This window comes from Lontra canadensis, unplaced genomic scaffold, assembly GCF_010015895.1.
Source record: "Lontra canadensis isolate GAN:19392208 unplaced genomic scaffold, GSC_riverotter_1.0 scaffold33, whole genome shotgun sequence".
NCBI classification, from domain to species: domain Eukaryota; kingdom Metazoa; phylum Chordata; class Mammalia; order Carnivora; family Mustelidae; genus Lontra; species Lontra canadensis.
Genome location: NW_022631027.1, coordinates 19834175 through 19849544, shown reverse-complemented (window position 1 = coordinate 19849544; position 15370 = coordinate 19834175). Strand labels below are relative to the sequence as shown.

The following is a 15370-nucleotide window of genomic DNA, read 5'->3' as shown; positions in this document are numbered from 1 at the left end:
ACCCCTGGAACATTTGCTTTAACAACCTCTCAGCACTTAAACCTCTCTACAGAGACTTGCTTTCCCCTGAAGTTTCCCCTGAAGCAGTTCTCCTCTGAGGAGCCCTCTTGCAGCCCTCTCCGGGTTGGAGACCCTCCTCTCCTTTCTCCTTTCGAAGCATCTGCTTCACTGAAGCCTGTGCCATCTGCCATCTGACCTAACCATTTTATTCTTTGCTGCTCCCGGACCTTCTATATAAACCTCTTGGTCACTGAAGACTTGGCACCTGCTCACAGTCCTTATCTCCATTCCAGATACTTCCATCGTCCTGGGTGACTTCCACATCTACTTCTGCATATGAACCGTGCAACATCTATTCCAGGCTTCCTAATTCCTTGAATGTGTTTCAGCGCCTCACTTTCATGGCTCCACTTATGTATATTTTCCTAATAAAACTGGATTAAACAAGGCTTTCTTTTTAGCACAGTGAGGACACATAATAGTCGTCACTCAGTAAATGTTAGCTGTTATTATTGCACTAATTTATATCCACAGTGTTGGAGGTTGGTGGAAATAGTGCAGTAATATTTCCATTTCTATAGATTTTACTGGGAATGTGGGAGATTCTGAAACACTAGAGTGGGAGCATGGTTGGGGAGGGTCTGAGAAGGTCCAGTGGTGTGAGCAGCTCCCTCCCTGACAGGAGTCTCAGCTAAACCCACAGGTGAGCTTATATAAACACACTAACTTTAATTAAAAATAGATGAGTTGAAAAGTTCTCCCATAACTTTATGAAATGGCATACACAATATAAAATTTTGAATTAGGCTTGTCTCTTGTCCAATAATGTTACAAACCATACAGCTAAGCCTCTGGCTACTCATTTGACCGTTGACAAGGCAAGCAGAAGAGTGACAGAACTAACATTTATTGATCATTTACCATGTGTTAGTTCCTGTCTTAGGTAGTTTACATTTTCCATTTCATTTTATTTATTATGTTAGTCACCATCCATTTCATTTTACATTTATGTTTTTTCATGTATAAAAACCAAGAGTTCTATGTTTCAAAATTTTAATTTGTACACTCATAATAATGTAAATCACTTGGAGAAATGAACCTCATTGACCTTTACAAAAATGAGAAAGCTCTTTTTTTTTAAAGATGTATTTATTTATTTTAGAGAGTTAGAAAGAGAGAGAGTGTATGTGTGTGAGCGAGTGCAACGGCAGAGGGAGAGGGAGAGGGAGAGAAGCAGACTCCCCACTGATCTGGGAGCCTGACATCGGGCTTGAACCCACAACCCTGAGATCATGACCTGAGCTGAAATCAGGAGTTGAATGCTTGACCGACTAAGCCACCCAGGTACCCTGTGCAAGCTCTTATTTTTTTTTTTTTTTAGCAATGTATAATGTATTATTTGCGTCAGGGATACAAGTCTATGATTCATCAGTCTTACACAATTCACAGCACTCACCATAGCACATACCCTCCCCAGTGTCCATAACCCAGCTAACCTATTCCTCTCCTCCCCACCCCCAGCAACCCTCAGTTTGTTTTGTGAGATTAAGAGTCTTATATGGTTTGACTCCTTCCTGATCCCATCTTGTTTCATTTTTTCCCTCTCTTACCCCCACAACCTCCTGCCCTGCCTCTCAGATTCCTCATATCGGAGAGGTCATATGATAATTGTCTTTCTCTGTTTGACTTACTTCGCTTAAGCTCTTATTTCTGAAAACAACTTACATTTCTACATTTTGTAGAAATGTAGAAAATGCTGTATAAAAATAAAACTGTTATATACACAATGGAATACTATGCAGCCATCAAAAGAAATGAAATCTTGCCATTTGCGACAACATGGATGGAACTAGAGGGTATCATGCTTAGCGAAATAAGTCAATCAGAGAAAGACAACTATCATATGATCTCCCTGATATGAGGGAGAGGAGATGCAACATGGGGGGTTAATGGGGTAGGAGAAGAATAAATGAAACAAGTTGGGATTGGGAGGGAGACAAACCATAAGTGACTCTTAATCTCACAAAACAAACTGAGGGTTGCTGGGGGGAGGGGGGCGGGGGGGGTGGGGTTATGGACATTGGGGAGGGTATGTGCTATGGTGAGTGCTGTGAAGTGTGTAAACCTGGAGATTCACAGACCTGTACCCCTGGGGAAAAAATAAATATATGTTTATAAAAAATTAACAACAAAAAAAAAATAAATAAAACTGTTGTCCTTCACTGTAAAATTTCCTTGTATTACTTCAAAAAGCTTTTACCATTTTAGCCTCTAATCGTTTTGTAACTTACTAGCAAATGTAATGCATAGGAAAGCATGTGGTTCCTACATGTATTGTTTGAATTGGTATATGACTTAAAGTCAAATTTAATCTACAGAGAAAAATGTATTGAATGAGTAGGTGTGATTAATGATGGGATGTAAATGAACTATGGCAAAAAAAATTACTCCATTGTTAGAATGATTTCTAGAAATTTAACTGTAGAGAATAAAAATGTATTTATTGGCAAAGGAGGAAAAATTAGCCATTCAAGCCAGTTAGTAGAAAATGCTACTTAACGATTATGACATAAAAGTGTCTAAAAGATTCCAAGGAGATGAAAACATGTTCTGATCTATCTATCTTACTCCTAGTAACCTCTGCGCTGTATCTTACTGTATCTTACTCCTTATAAATTGCTTTGGAAGACTTGTCCAGTAAAGGGAATGGAAGAAGAATAAGTGAAATTGGTAGAGAAGGACTAACTATTTAAGGAAAATGAACAAATGAGTGGAGGAGATTTTTCTTTTTCTTTTTTTTTTTTTAATTTGAGAGAGAGAAAGCACATGCATGTGGAATGGGGGGCAGGGAAGGGGCAAAGATAGATCTTTATTTCAGATTTATTTATTTTTAGAGACAGAGAGAGAGAGAGAGAGCTCAAGCATGAGCAGGAGGGGCAGAGGGAGAAGGAGAGGGCATCCCAAGCAGACTCTGTGCTGAGTGTGAGCCCATTGAGGGGTTTCATCTCACAACCCTGAGATGATGACCTGATCCGAAACCAAAATGCTCAACCTACTCTGCCACCCAGGCACCCTAAAGGGATAGAGAGAATCTTAAGCAGGCTCCACACTTAGCATAGAGCCCAAGGCAGGGTTCAGTCTTATGACCCTGAGATCATAACCTGAGTGGAAATCAAGAATCCATTGCTCAACCAGCTGAGCCACCCAGGTGCCCCTGGAAGAGATTTTTCAATCTTGTGGGTTTATTTCTGGACTCTATGTTCCATTGATCTATATGGCTATTTTTTGTGCCACTACCATACTGTTTTGATTGCTAGTTTTCTAATATATCTTGAAATCTGGAATTGTGATACCTCTAGCTTTGTTCTTCTTTCTCAGGATTGCTTTGGCTATTCAGGGTCTCTTGTGGTTCCACAGAATCTTTAGAATTATTTGTTCTAATTCTGTGAAAAATACTGTTATTTTGATAGGGATTGCATTGAGTCTATAGATTGCTTTGGGTAGTATGGATATTTTAACAACATTAATTTTAACAATCCATGAGCATGGAGTATCTTCATTTGTGATGTCCTCAATCTCATTCATCACTGTTTTTTTTTTTTCCTTTTATTGTTGTTTTCTAGTTTTGTTGTTATTTGTTTGTTTTTCTAACACATAATGTATTATCCGCCCCAGGGGTACAAGTCTGTGATTCATCAGTCTTACACAATTCACAGCACTCACCATAGCATATATCCTCCCCAATGTCCATAACCCAACCACCCTATCCCTCCCCCCACCTCCCAGCAACCATCAGTTTGTTTTGTGAGATTAAGACTCTCTTATGGTTTGTCTCCCTCCCGATCCCATCTGTTTTCTAGTTTTCAGAGTATAAGTCTTGTATCTCTTTAGTTAAGTTTATTCCTAAGTATTTTATTCTTTTTTGGTGGAACTGTAAATGGGTAAATGGGATTGTTTTCTTAATTTCTCTTTCTGCTACTTCATTATTAGTGATAGAAAAACAACCAATTTCTGGGTGTTAATTTGATATCCAGCAATTTTACTGAATTTGTTTATTACTTATAATAGTTTTTTTTTATTTCATTGTTTTGGTATGGAGCCTTTGGAATTTTCTAAGTATAGTATCATGTCATCTGTAAATAATGACGGTTTAATTTCTTCCTTGCCAATATGGATTCTTTTTATTTCTTTTTCTTGGTGATTGCCATGGCTAGGACTTTCTAGTACTATGTCGAATAAAAGTGGCAAGAGTGGACATCCTTGTCTTGTTCTTCATCTTAGAAGAAAAACTATCAGCATTTTGACATGACTTTCCCTCCCCCCTCCTTTTTTTACAATCATATTTTTTTGACATTCCCTTTTTGGATGATAACTTGGCAATTCTGTTTCCAGGAATCTATGTTATAAATAATTACAATTCGAAGATTATAATCTCACAATAATATTCGTTGTAGCATGTCTTATAATAATAGAGAAAATTTGGGAACAACTTAAGTGGTGAACAATTCTTTTTTTTTTAGATTTTTTAATTTATTTGACAGAGAGAGACACAGTGAACAGAAGCAGAGGGAGTGGGAGAGGGAGAAGCAGGCTTCCTGCTGAGCAGGGAGCCCGATGCAGGGCTTCATCCCAGAACCCTGAGATCATGAACCCAGCTGAAGGCAGCCGCTTAACGACTGAGCCACCCAGGCGCCCCTGAACCATTCTTTTTTCTTTTTTTTTAATTTTTATTTGACAGAGAGAGATCACAAGTAGACAAAGAGGCAGGCAGAGAGAGAGGGGGAAACAGGCTCCCTGCTAAGCAGAGAGCCCAATATGGGGCTCAATCTCAGGACCCTGAGATCATGACCTGAGCCAAAGGCAGAGGCTCAACCCACTGAGCCACCCAGGCACCCACCTCCCCCAACCCTCCGAACCATTCTTAAGTAAGCCAAAGAATCATTAAATAAACTCCACAAATATGTTTTCTTTATATTATTTCTCCACATTTTTAGGCTATTCAGCAATTATTGACTACTCATTGTATGTCAGAAACTGTTCTATGTGCTTGGGGTGTAGTGATGAACTAGACCGACAAAGTCCTTATTTCTTGGGGGATATGTTTTAGTAGGAGTGGCAGGCATTAAACAGATAAACAAATAAGATAATTGATAATACTCCCTAATTACATTCCCCTCTCTGGTCTCATCTCCTGTTTTCTTCCATTTCTCACTCCCTCTCTCCTTCACTCACTGTATTACAGTGAGCTGTAATTGTTTCAGCAACGTTGGTGTTCTTGGTGTTTCCAAACACATACTAGGCAAGCTCTCAAAGCATTTACATAAAGCTACTCCTATAGGTTTTGATGCATTTTGTACCAACTACTTTAGTAAATATGACAAACATGAAGGACCTCAGCTATTTCAACTCATGAGACTCATCTTCTAAAAAAAGGCATGTATATCCTCTTATAGAACATTATCACACCCAGGAAGATCAGTAAATGACAAAAAAAAATACCATTGAAGAAATCTTGGTGATAAAATATTAGGTTTAAAAATTTTAGCAATTTGACTTAGGATCCAAAAAGTGTATGCGTATTGGGAATTCTATGAAAAGACCCCCTTGTTCGTCACAATTACTACTGCATCCCAAAAGAATATTTTTGCATTGTTATAGTGTATTCCCTGCCAATATAAACCACTGTTTCATAATTCTAAAGAAAATAGATGGTAATTCACATAAATGGATGGGGTTTATAAGCTTCTTCTTACTCAAAATAAAATAAAATAAAATAAAATAAAATATGACTTACATCAAATTAGAAAGAAATCTTATCAGAATTTTGACCAGTTAAAGAAGCCAGACCACCCTGTTAACCCTCACTGGCTGCCTCAGAGTGCAGAACTGGCATGTCATGTACAAGGAAGGGGAGATGTGAGCAGAATCCTGGCTCTACCTCCACCTACCTTATAGTGTGAGGGTGGACAAAAGCCCTCAGCTTTCCTGGGGTTTGTTTCCTCAGTTGTAGAATTGAGGGGAGCATGCTAGATGGCTTGTAAGAGATCTTTCAACTAAAAGGATCTAGGACAGCTTGAAATCCCCATTTTTGAGCAGACATTTAAGGTGGTGAAAGAAATGGATTAAAAACGGTGGGTGAAGAGGGGCTCCTGGGTGACTCAGTCAGTTAAGTGTCTGACTACTGATTTCAGCTCAGGTCATGATCTCAGGGTTGTGAGGTCCAGCCCTGTGTTGGTCTCTGCTGGGCATGGGGCCTGCTCGAGATGCTATCTCCCTTTGCCTCACTCCCTTACCCTCTCTCTCAAATAAAAAAAAAAAAAATCTTAAAAAAATTTCATTGTCTGATGCTTCATTTGCTTACCTGCTAGCAGTATCAGCCAATAGATCAAAGTATCTGGCAAAGATTTTTTTAATAAAATAGAGGCCCTGCCAAGTTTGGGTAGAAAAACAACACAGCACATGTCACACCAGCAATCAGGACTTCCTGCCTCTGAATTTTAACAGCCATCAGCCTGGTCAGGAGATGCACATTCAGCCATTCAGCAAGATCAAGTGAGTACACGCTGATTGAGAATATGTTTCCAGGTGCTTGCTGCAGCAGCACATATACTGAAATTGGAAAGAATCAGATTTCTGAAATCTTCCCAGGAAATCAATGTGAATGGAACTGGTTCTGAGAGAAAGGATGAAGACAGTTAAGTGCAAGGTGAGATTCTACTTTTTCATTTTCTTTTTTTTTAAGATTTTATTTATTTATTTGATAGACAGAGATCACAAGTAGGCAGAGAGAGAGAGAGAGGAGGAAGCAGACTCCCTGCAGAGCAGAGAGCCCGATGTGGGGCTCGATCCCAGGACTCTGGGATCATGACCTGAGCCGAAGGCAGAGGCTTTAACCCACTGAGCCACCCAGGTGCCCCCTGCTTTTTCTTTACAAAACAGAAAAATGACCAAAAGGCCAGTAGCTTTTCATTTTTTGTACCCTAAAAGAATACACGCATCACCTCTTCTGGAATCTAACACATTGGTTTCATTTTCAAAATGAATCATTTTATTTTCCTCAAATGCTGCCATAAATTGTCAACCTTAAGCATGTGATAGTCACATGATTTCTTCAGTAAGCCCAGGACTTCCACAAACATCTCTGGAGCTTACCGCCAGAGTAGTCCAGGAAGTCAATTATTAAAGCCCTTTACACAGCCATACATTCCTTTGATGTTTGGGTTATCGAACACAGACACACCGAATAACTTGTCCATTTCTGTTTCTGAAAGTGTTAGCTGTGTTTTCTTTTCTTCTTTTTTTTTCTATTTTATCTTACTTTACTTTACTTCATTTCACTTTATTTTATTTTCATCATGATAAGTGTACTTTTTAATCCTCATCCCCGCCCTCCCCCCACCTCCTTTCTGGTAACCACCAGTTTGTCTTCAATAGTTAAGAGTCTGTTTATTGGTTCATCTCTCTCTCATTTATTTCTTAAATTCCACATATGGGAGAGATCATATGGTATTTGTCCTTGACTGACTTATTTTGCTTAGCATTATACTTTCTAGCTCCATCCATGTCATTGCAAATGGCAAGGCTTCATTTCTTTCCCCCACAAACTAAAGTTATTTTTAAGAGTGTAAGGCACATAGTTGTTCACTTGGATGAGACATCTAAGTTCACTTCATTCTGAGCATGACTGATTAATTCATATTCTGAATGGATACAGAGCAGGATATTATGAGTTTCCTTGTCTTTCACTGAGCTATGATTTATACTTTCCTGACAAGTTTATTTGAAAAGTGATTGGATAATTTCATCCTATATTTAAGCATTATTGGAGGTAATAAATCATACTTTGAAAGACACTTAGGGTACTGGAGAAGTTTCTTCACAAAGTGACAACATTCACTTTTAAGGGGCTTTATCCAGTGCAGTGGTGATTCTAAAGAAGGGACTAATCCCTACTCACTCATAGAGGTTTTTTTTTTTCTCTTTTATAAAAAAACCTTTTTAGGGGCATGTGTGTGGCTCAGTTGGTTAAGCATCTGCCTTCACCTCAGGTCATGATCCCAGAATCCTGGGATTGAGCCCTGTGTTGGGCTCCCTGCTCAGTGGGGAGCTTACTTCTCCCTCTGCCTGACACTCTCCCTTCTTGTGTACTCCCTCTCTCTCTGTCAAATAAATCAAATATTTTTTTAAAAAGAAGGCTTTTAAAAGAATTTTAATTGATTACCCAATGTCACATATCAAATTACCCAAGTGACTATAGCTATAGAAGGACCTCATCTTCATTCTTTAACTTTTTGTTTTCTGGTTTCTTTTTTTACTTTTTAAAGATTTCACTTGAGAGAGAGAGGAGGAGGGGCAGAGGGAGAGGGAAAGAATCTCAAGCAGACTCTCTGCTGAGTGGAGAGCCCCATGTGGGGCTTGATCTCAAGACCCTAAGATCATAACCTGAGCTAAATCAAGAGTTGGATGCTTAACCGACTGATCCACCCAGGTGCCCCTGTTTTGTTTTTTTAAAGTTTTTATTTAAGTTCCAGTTAGTTAACATGCAGTGTAATATTAGTTTCAGGTATATAATATAGTGAATCAACAATTCCATACATTATCTGCTGCTGTTATCGTAACAAGTGAACAAGAAAATCCTATTGCCCCACTCCCCACAGACAACCCCCCCCCACCTATCAGTTTGTTCTCTAGAGTTAAGAGTCTGTTTCTTGGCTTACTTCTTTCTCTCTTTCTCTTTTTTTCCTTGCTCATTTGTTTTTTCCTTGAATTCCACATATGAGTGAAATCATATGGTGTTTGTCTTCCTCTGACTTATTTTCACTTAACATAATACTTTCTAGCTCCATCCATGTTTTTGCAAATAATAAGATTGCATTCTTTTTGATGACTGTATAATACTCCATTGTATGTATATACCACATCTTTGTCCTTTCATCTATTGACAGACACTTGGACTGCTTCCATAATTTGGATATTTTAAGTAATGCTGCTATAAATATAGGGATGCATGTATCCCTTTGAATTAGTATTTTGGTGTTCTTTGGGTAAATGTCCAGTGGTGTGATTCCTGGATTGTAAGGCAGTTCTCATTTTAACTTTTTGAGGAACTTCCATACTGTTTCCCAAAGTGGCTGCACCAGTTTGCATTCCCACCAACAGTGCAAAAGTTTCCTCTTTTTCCACATCCTCACCAACATCTGTTGTTTCCTGAGTTGTTAATTTTGGCCATTCTGACAGGTGTGTGGTGATATCTCTTTGTGGTTTTGCTTTGTATTTCCCTGATCCCTAGTCATGCTGAGCATTTTTTCATGAGTGTGGTAGCCATTTGCTTGTCTTCTTTGGAGAAATGTCTGTTCATGTCTCCTGCCCATTTCTTAACTGGATTCTGTATTTTGTGTGAGTTGCTTTTGATGAGTTTTTTCTAGATTCTAGACATTAGCCCTTTATATGATGTCATTTGCAGATATCTTCTCCCATTCTGTCAGTTGCCTTTTAGTTTTGTTGATTGTTTCCTTTACTTTACAGAAGCCTTTTATTTTGATGAAGTCCTAATAGTTCATTTTTGCTTTTGTTTCCCTTGCCTCTGGAGACATGTCTAGTAAGAAATTGCTTTGGTTGAGGTCAAAGAGTTTGCTGCATATTTTCTCCTCTAGGATTTTGATAGTTTCCTGTCTTATATTTATGTCTTTCATCCATTTTGCACTTACTTTGTGTATGGTGTAAGAAAGTGGTCCAGTTTCATTCTTTTGCATGTTTCTATCCAATTTAACATTTTAACAATATTTGTTCTTCCAATCCATGAGCATGGAATGTTTTTCCATTTCTTTGTGTCTTTTTTAGTTTCTTTTATAAGTGTTCTATAGTTTTCTGAGTAGAGATACTTGGCCTCTTTGGTTAGGTTTATTTCTAGGTATCTTATGGTTTTTGATGCAGTCATAAATGGGATTACTTCTTGATTTCTCCTTCTGCTACTTCATTATTAGTGTATAGCTATGCAACAGATTTCTGTACATTGATTTTATACCCTGCCACTTTGCTGAATTCATCAGTTCTAGCAATTTTTTGGTGGAGTCTTACAGATTTTGAATATCATGTCGTCTGCAAAGAGTAAAAGTTTAACTTCTTCTTGCTGCTTTGGATGTCTTTAATTTCTTTTTGTTGTCTGATTGCTAAGGCTAAGACTTCTAGTACTATGTTGAACAATAGTGGTGACTGTGGAGATCTGTGTATGTTCCTGACCTTAGGGGAACAGTTTTTGCCCATTGAGAATGATATTAGCTGTGGACCTTTCATATATGGCCTTTATAATGTTGAGGTTTGAGGTATGTTCCTTCTATCCCTACTCTCTTGAGGGTTTCTTTCAAGAAAGGATGATGTATTTTGTCAAATGCTTTTTCTGCATGTATCGAGAGGATCATAAGGTTCTTATCTTTTATTAATGTGGAGTATCACATTGATTGATTTGCAGATATTGAACCACTCCTACAGGCCAGGAATAAATTCCATTTGATCATGGTGAATAATCCTTTTAATGTACTGTTGAATTTGATTAGCTAATGTCTTATTGAGAATTTTTGCATCCATGTTCATCAGGGATATTGGTCTGTAATTCTCTTTTTTAGTGAGGTCCTTGGTTTTGGAATCAAGGTAATGCTGGCCTCGTAGAATGAGTTTGGAAGTTTTCCTTCTATTTCTATTTTTTTGTAACAGCCTCAGAAGAATAAAGAACCTTCTTTAGGCGTTTGGTAGAATTCCCCTGGGAGCCATCTGGCTCTGGACTCCTGTTTGTTGAGAGATTTTTGATTACTGATTCAACTTATCTGCTGGTTATGGGTCCATTCAAATTTTCTTTCTTTCTGTTTCACTTTTGGTAGTTTATATGTTTCTAGGAATTTGTCCATTTCTTCCAGATTGCCCAATTTGTTAGTGTAAAAATATTCTCTTATATTGTTTGTATTTCTGTGGTATTGGTTGTGATCTCACCTCTCTTATTCATGATTTTATTTATTTGGGTCCTTTCTCTTTATTTTTGTTAAGTCTGGCTAGGGGTTTATCAAGTTGATTTATTCTTTCAAAGAACTAGCTCTTGGTATCCTTGATCTGTTCTACTGGTTTTTTGATTTCTGTATCTTTTATTTCTGCTCTAATCTTAATTATTTCCCTTCTTCTGCTGGTTCTAGACCTTATTTGTTGTTATTTTTTTCCAACTCCTTTGGGTGTAAGGTTAGATTGTGATTTGAGACTTTTTTGCTTTTTGAGGAATGCCTGTGTTGATATATACTTCCCTCTTATTACTGCCTTTGCTGTGTCCCAGAAGTTTGGACTGTTGTATTTTAATTTTAATTTGTTTTCATGTATTTTTAAATTTCTTCTTTAAATTCCTGGTAAACTCATTCATTCCTTAGTGAGGATGCTCTTTAACCCCTAAGTATTTGTGGTCTTTCCAAATTTGTTCTTGTGTTTTCTTGTTCTTATGTTCTTTATTCTTTCTAAATTGTGTTTGTCATGTTTCATAGCATGGTGGTTTGAAAATATGCATGGTATTATCTTAATCTTTCTACTGGCTGAGGCCTGACTTGTGAACCAGTATGTTATCTTTTCTGGAGAGTGTTCCATGTGCACTTGACAAGAATGTGTATTCTGCTGCTTTGGGATGAAATGTTTTGAATGTGTCTGTAAAATCCATCTGGTCTAGTGTGTCATTCAAAGCCATTTTTCCCTTGTTGATCTTCTGCTTAGAAGATCTCTCCATTGATGTGAGTGGGGTGTTAAAGTCCCCTATTGTTATATTGTATCATTATTAATAAGTTTCTTTAAGTCTGTTAGTTATTGATTTATATGTTTGGCTGCTCCCAAATTAGAGCATAAATATTTATAATTGTTAGATCCTCTTGTTGGATAGATCCCTTTATTATGATACTGTGCTATTCTTCATCTCTTATTATAGACTTTGGTTTAAAATCTAATTTGATGTAAGTATGGCTACTCCAGCTTTCTTTCAGTGTTCGTTAGCATGATTGATTATTCTCCACCCCCTCATTTTCAATCTGGAGGTATCTTTGTGTCTAAGTCTTTTAAAAAAGATATTATTTATTTATTTGACAGACAGAGATCACAAGTAGTCGGAGAGAGGGGAAAGCAGGCTCTTGCTGAGCAGAGAGCCCAATGTGGGGCTTGATCCCAGGACCCTGGAATCATGACCTGAGCCGAAGGCAGAGGCTTTAACCCACTGAACCACCCAGGCGCCCCTCTAAGCCTTTTAAAAAAAAAAATATTTATTTATTAGAGAGAAAGTAAGAGAGGGAGCATGAACAGAGGGCAGGGACAAAGGGAGAGGGAGAAGCAGACTTCCTGCTGAGCAGGGAGCCTGTTTCAGGACTTGATCTCAGGACCCCAGGGTCACGACCTGAGCTGAAGGCAGATGCTTAACCAACTGAGTCACCCAGATGCTCTTAAAATGAGTCTCTTGTAAGCAGCATATTGATGGGTCTTTATCCTATGTCTTTTGATTGGATTATTTAGTCCATTTACATTCAGAGTGATTATTGATAGATATTAATTTTGTGCCATTGTATTACCTATAAAGTCACTGATCCTGTAGATTATTCCTTTCTAGTCTTTGTTGTTTTTGGTGTCTCTTTCCTGCTCAAAGTGTCCCCTTTAATATTTCTTGCAGAGCTGGTTTTGTGTCTACGAACTTGTTTAGTCTTTGCTTGTTTTGGAAACTCTTATTCCTTCTATTCTGATTGACAGTCTTGCTGGATATAGTATTTTTGGCTGCATATTTTTCCCATTCAGCATGTTGAATATATCATGCTACTTTCTTCTGGCCTACCAAATTTCTGTGGTCGGATCTGCTGTTAACCTTATATGACTGTCCTTATAGTTTAAGGACTTTTTGTCCCTAGGTGTTTTCAGAATTCTCTCTTTATCTTTGTATTTTGCAAGTTTCACTACTATATGTCTTGGTGTTGACTTTTTTTGTTGTTGATTTTGAGGGGAGTTCTCTGTGCCTCTTGGACTTGACTGCCTATAATTTGTTCAAATAAACCTTCTGCCCCTTTTTCCTGCTCTTTTTCTTCTGGGACCCCTATGATACAGATATTACTGCATTTTGTGAAATTGCTGAATTCCCTAAGTCTGTAATCATGATCTAATAATTATCTTTCCCTCTTCTTTTTAGCCTCATTATTTTCCATAATTTTATCTTCTGTGTCACCTATTCAATAGTCTGCCTCTTCCATCATCATTGTCATTACATCCAGTCAGTTTTGCATCTCAGTTATAGATACAGTTTTTATTATGATGTATTTCTTAGGTCTTTTAGCTCTGCAGCCAGTGTTGCTGTGGTGTCTTCTATGCTTCTTTTAAGCCCAGCTAGTATTTTTGACTGTTGTTCTAAATTCTTGTTTGGATATATTGCTTATATCTATTTGAATAAATCCCTGGCTTTCTTCTTGATCTTTCTTTTGGGGAGAATTCCTCCATTTTGTCATTATGTCTAGGTTTCTGTCTTTCATATGTTATGAAAGGGCCATATACTGTCCAGGGCCTGGCATTTCAGGAAGTGTTTCTGATGTATGCTATTGTGTTTTGGCTGCTCATTTTCAAGGTCAGTCCTCTGCAGAGGTCATCCTTCTTTGTAGTGGGGAGTGCTTGGACTTTTAACTAGGTGTGCTTTGATTTGTTTGTTAAGATATGCCTAAAAGGGGTGGTGGGGAATGCCTGATCAAAGAAAAGAGAAAAGGAGAAGGAGCAAAAAACAAACAGACAAAAGTATAAGCCTGAGTCCAAAGAAAAAGAAGGAAGGAAAAAAGAAAAGAAAGAAGCCTGAGCCAAAAAAAAAAAAAAAAAAAGAGAGAGAGAGAAAAGGAAACAAACAAATCAACAAAAGAACAAAAATCTATGAGCCTGATTCCAAAGAAAGAAAGAAAAAAAAAAAAACCAGTTCCACTGGAACTGAGGCTGATTCTTTGGGGCACTCTATGATCAGTAGACCTGGTACATGATGGCGACCTGTGTTGGTCTTCTGAGGGAGAGGCCCACTGCTCTGTCTCACTGTCAGAACTGTCCTTATAAAAATGCCCCTGCCAGGCGCAGGGGCCCTGGGTTTGTTGTAAGTGACTCCAACCTCTCCTGGACATGCTGTGTTTCTGTCTGAAGTCTGACAGTTCTGGTATTGGTGGGGGTGGGGTGGAAGATGGCATCACCTTGCCCTCTCATCTCTAGGGAGGGATGCTCATGGCCTCCCTATATAGGTGGACCTCACAGAAAAGAGAACCATGTCCTCTTCTCTGCCCCAAGCTTTCATCATATCCCTTCCCTCATTCTCTCTGTGCCCAGCCATGGGCATACCTGGCGCCAGAGTTCATCTGTGCTTTATCTCTGGCCCATGGCTGGGTTTCAAAACTCCAGATCTTAATGGGCAGAGCACAGTGTGGACCTGCTCCCCTCCGCTGGTGAAGACCCTCAGAGCATTGTGCCTGGCACTGTTCTGTCCCAGGAAAGCAGTTGCCTGGACTGTATCAGTGTCTGGAGTCTATGGTGATGCATAGGGAAAAGCTGTGACCAAGATTTCTGCTGTCTGCCCACCCACACCACTGACCGCTGCTGCTGAGTTGTTGCTCAGTGATGCCTGGTGGGTCTTTTGTCCTTGGAGAGGTAAAAACCCTCTTCCAGGGGGCACCTGGGTGGTTCAGTCAGTTGGGATCTGCCTTGGCCCTGATCATGATCCCGGGGTCCTGGGATCGAGCCCCATGTTGGGCTCCCTGTTCTGTGCGGAGCCTGTTTCTCTTCTCCCCACTCATGCTCTCTGTTACTGTTGCAATCTCTTTCTCAAAAGAATAAGTAAAATCTTTTATAGAAAGCAAAATCAAAACCCTCTTCCAAATGTACTCTGGGAAAGACCTTTCTCTCCTAGTGCCTCCCAGGGGATCCCCACACCATGATGTCTTTCACATACCCTTCCACTACTCTCTCTCTCCTTCCCCAGCTTTGTTCCACAAAAAGTACTCCCTCTCCTCTGTGGCACCGCATTTTTTTTCTCCCCCAATTCATGGCTCCAAACCTAGTATCTGCCATATTCTTTCCCTCTAATTGTGCAAATTGTTTTCTTAATCCTCAGATTGATTTCCTAAGTGTTCAAAATGATTTGATGTTTAGCTAGCTGTGTTTGAGGGAGGAAGAAGCCCAGGGTTACCCTACTACTCCACCATATTAAGTTCTCTTAGAAATTTAAGTATTTTCTCTCATTTAGTTAATAGAGCTTGAGGTCTCTGATGGCAAAGATTGTGTATCTTAGTATCTTTCCTCTCTCAAGGCACTTGGCATTCATTGTTTACCTCTGTTAAATACCTACTTATAAATTCAG

At 38.8% G+C, this 15370-nt stretch overlaps 1 protein-coding gene across 1 annotated transcript in view; it reads left to right on the top strand.

Moving 5' to 3' along the window:
* Nucleotides 1–15370, top strand: part of LOC116873465 (calcium-binding mitochondrial carrier protein SCaMC-1-like) — a 130548-nt gene that overhangs the window by 77165 nt on the left and 38013 nt on the right. The window lies entirely within an intron of this gene.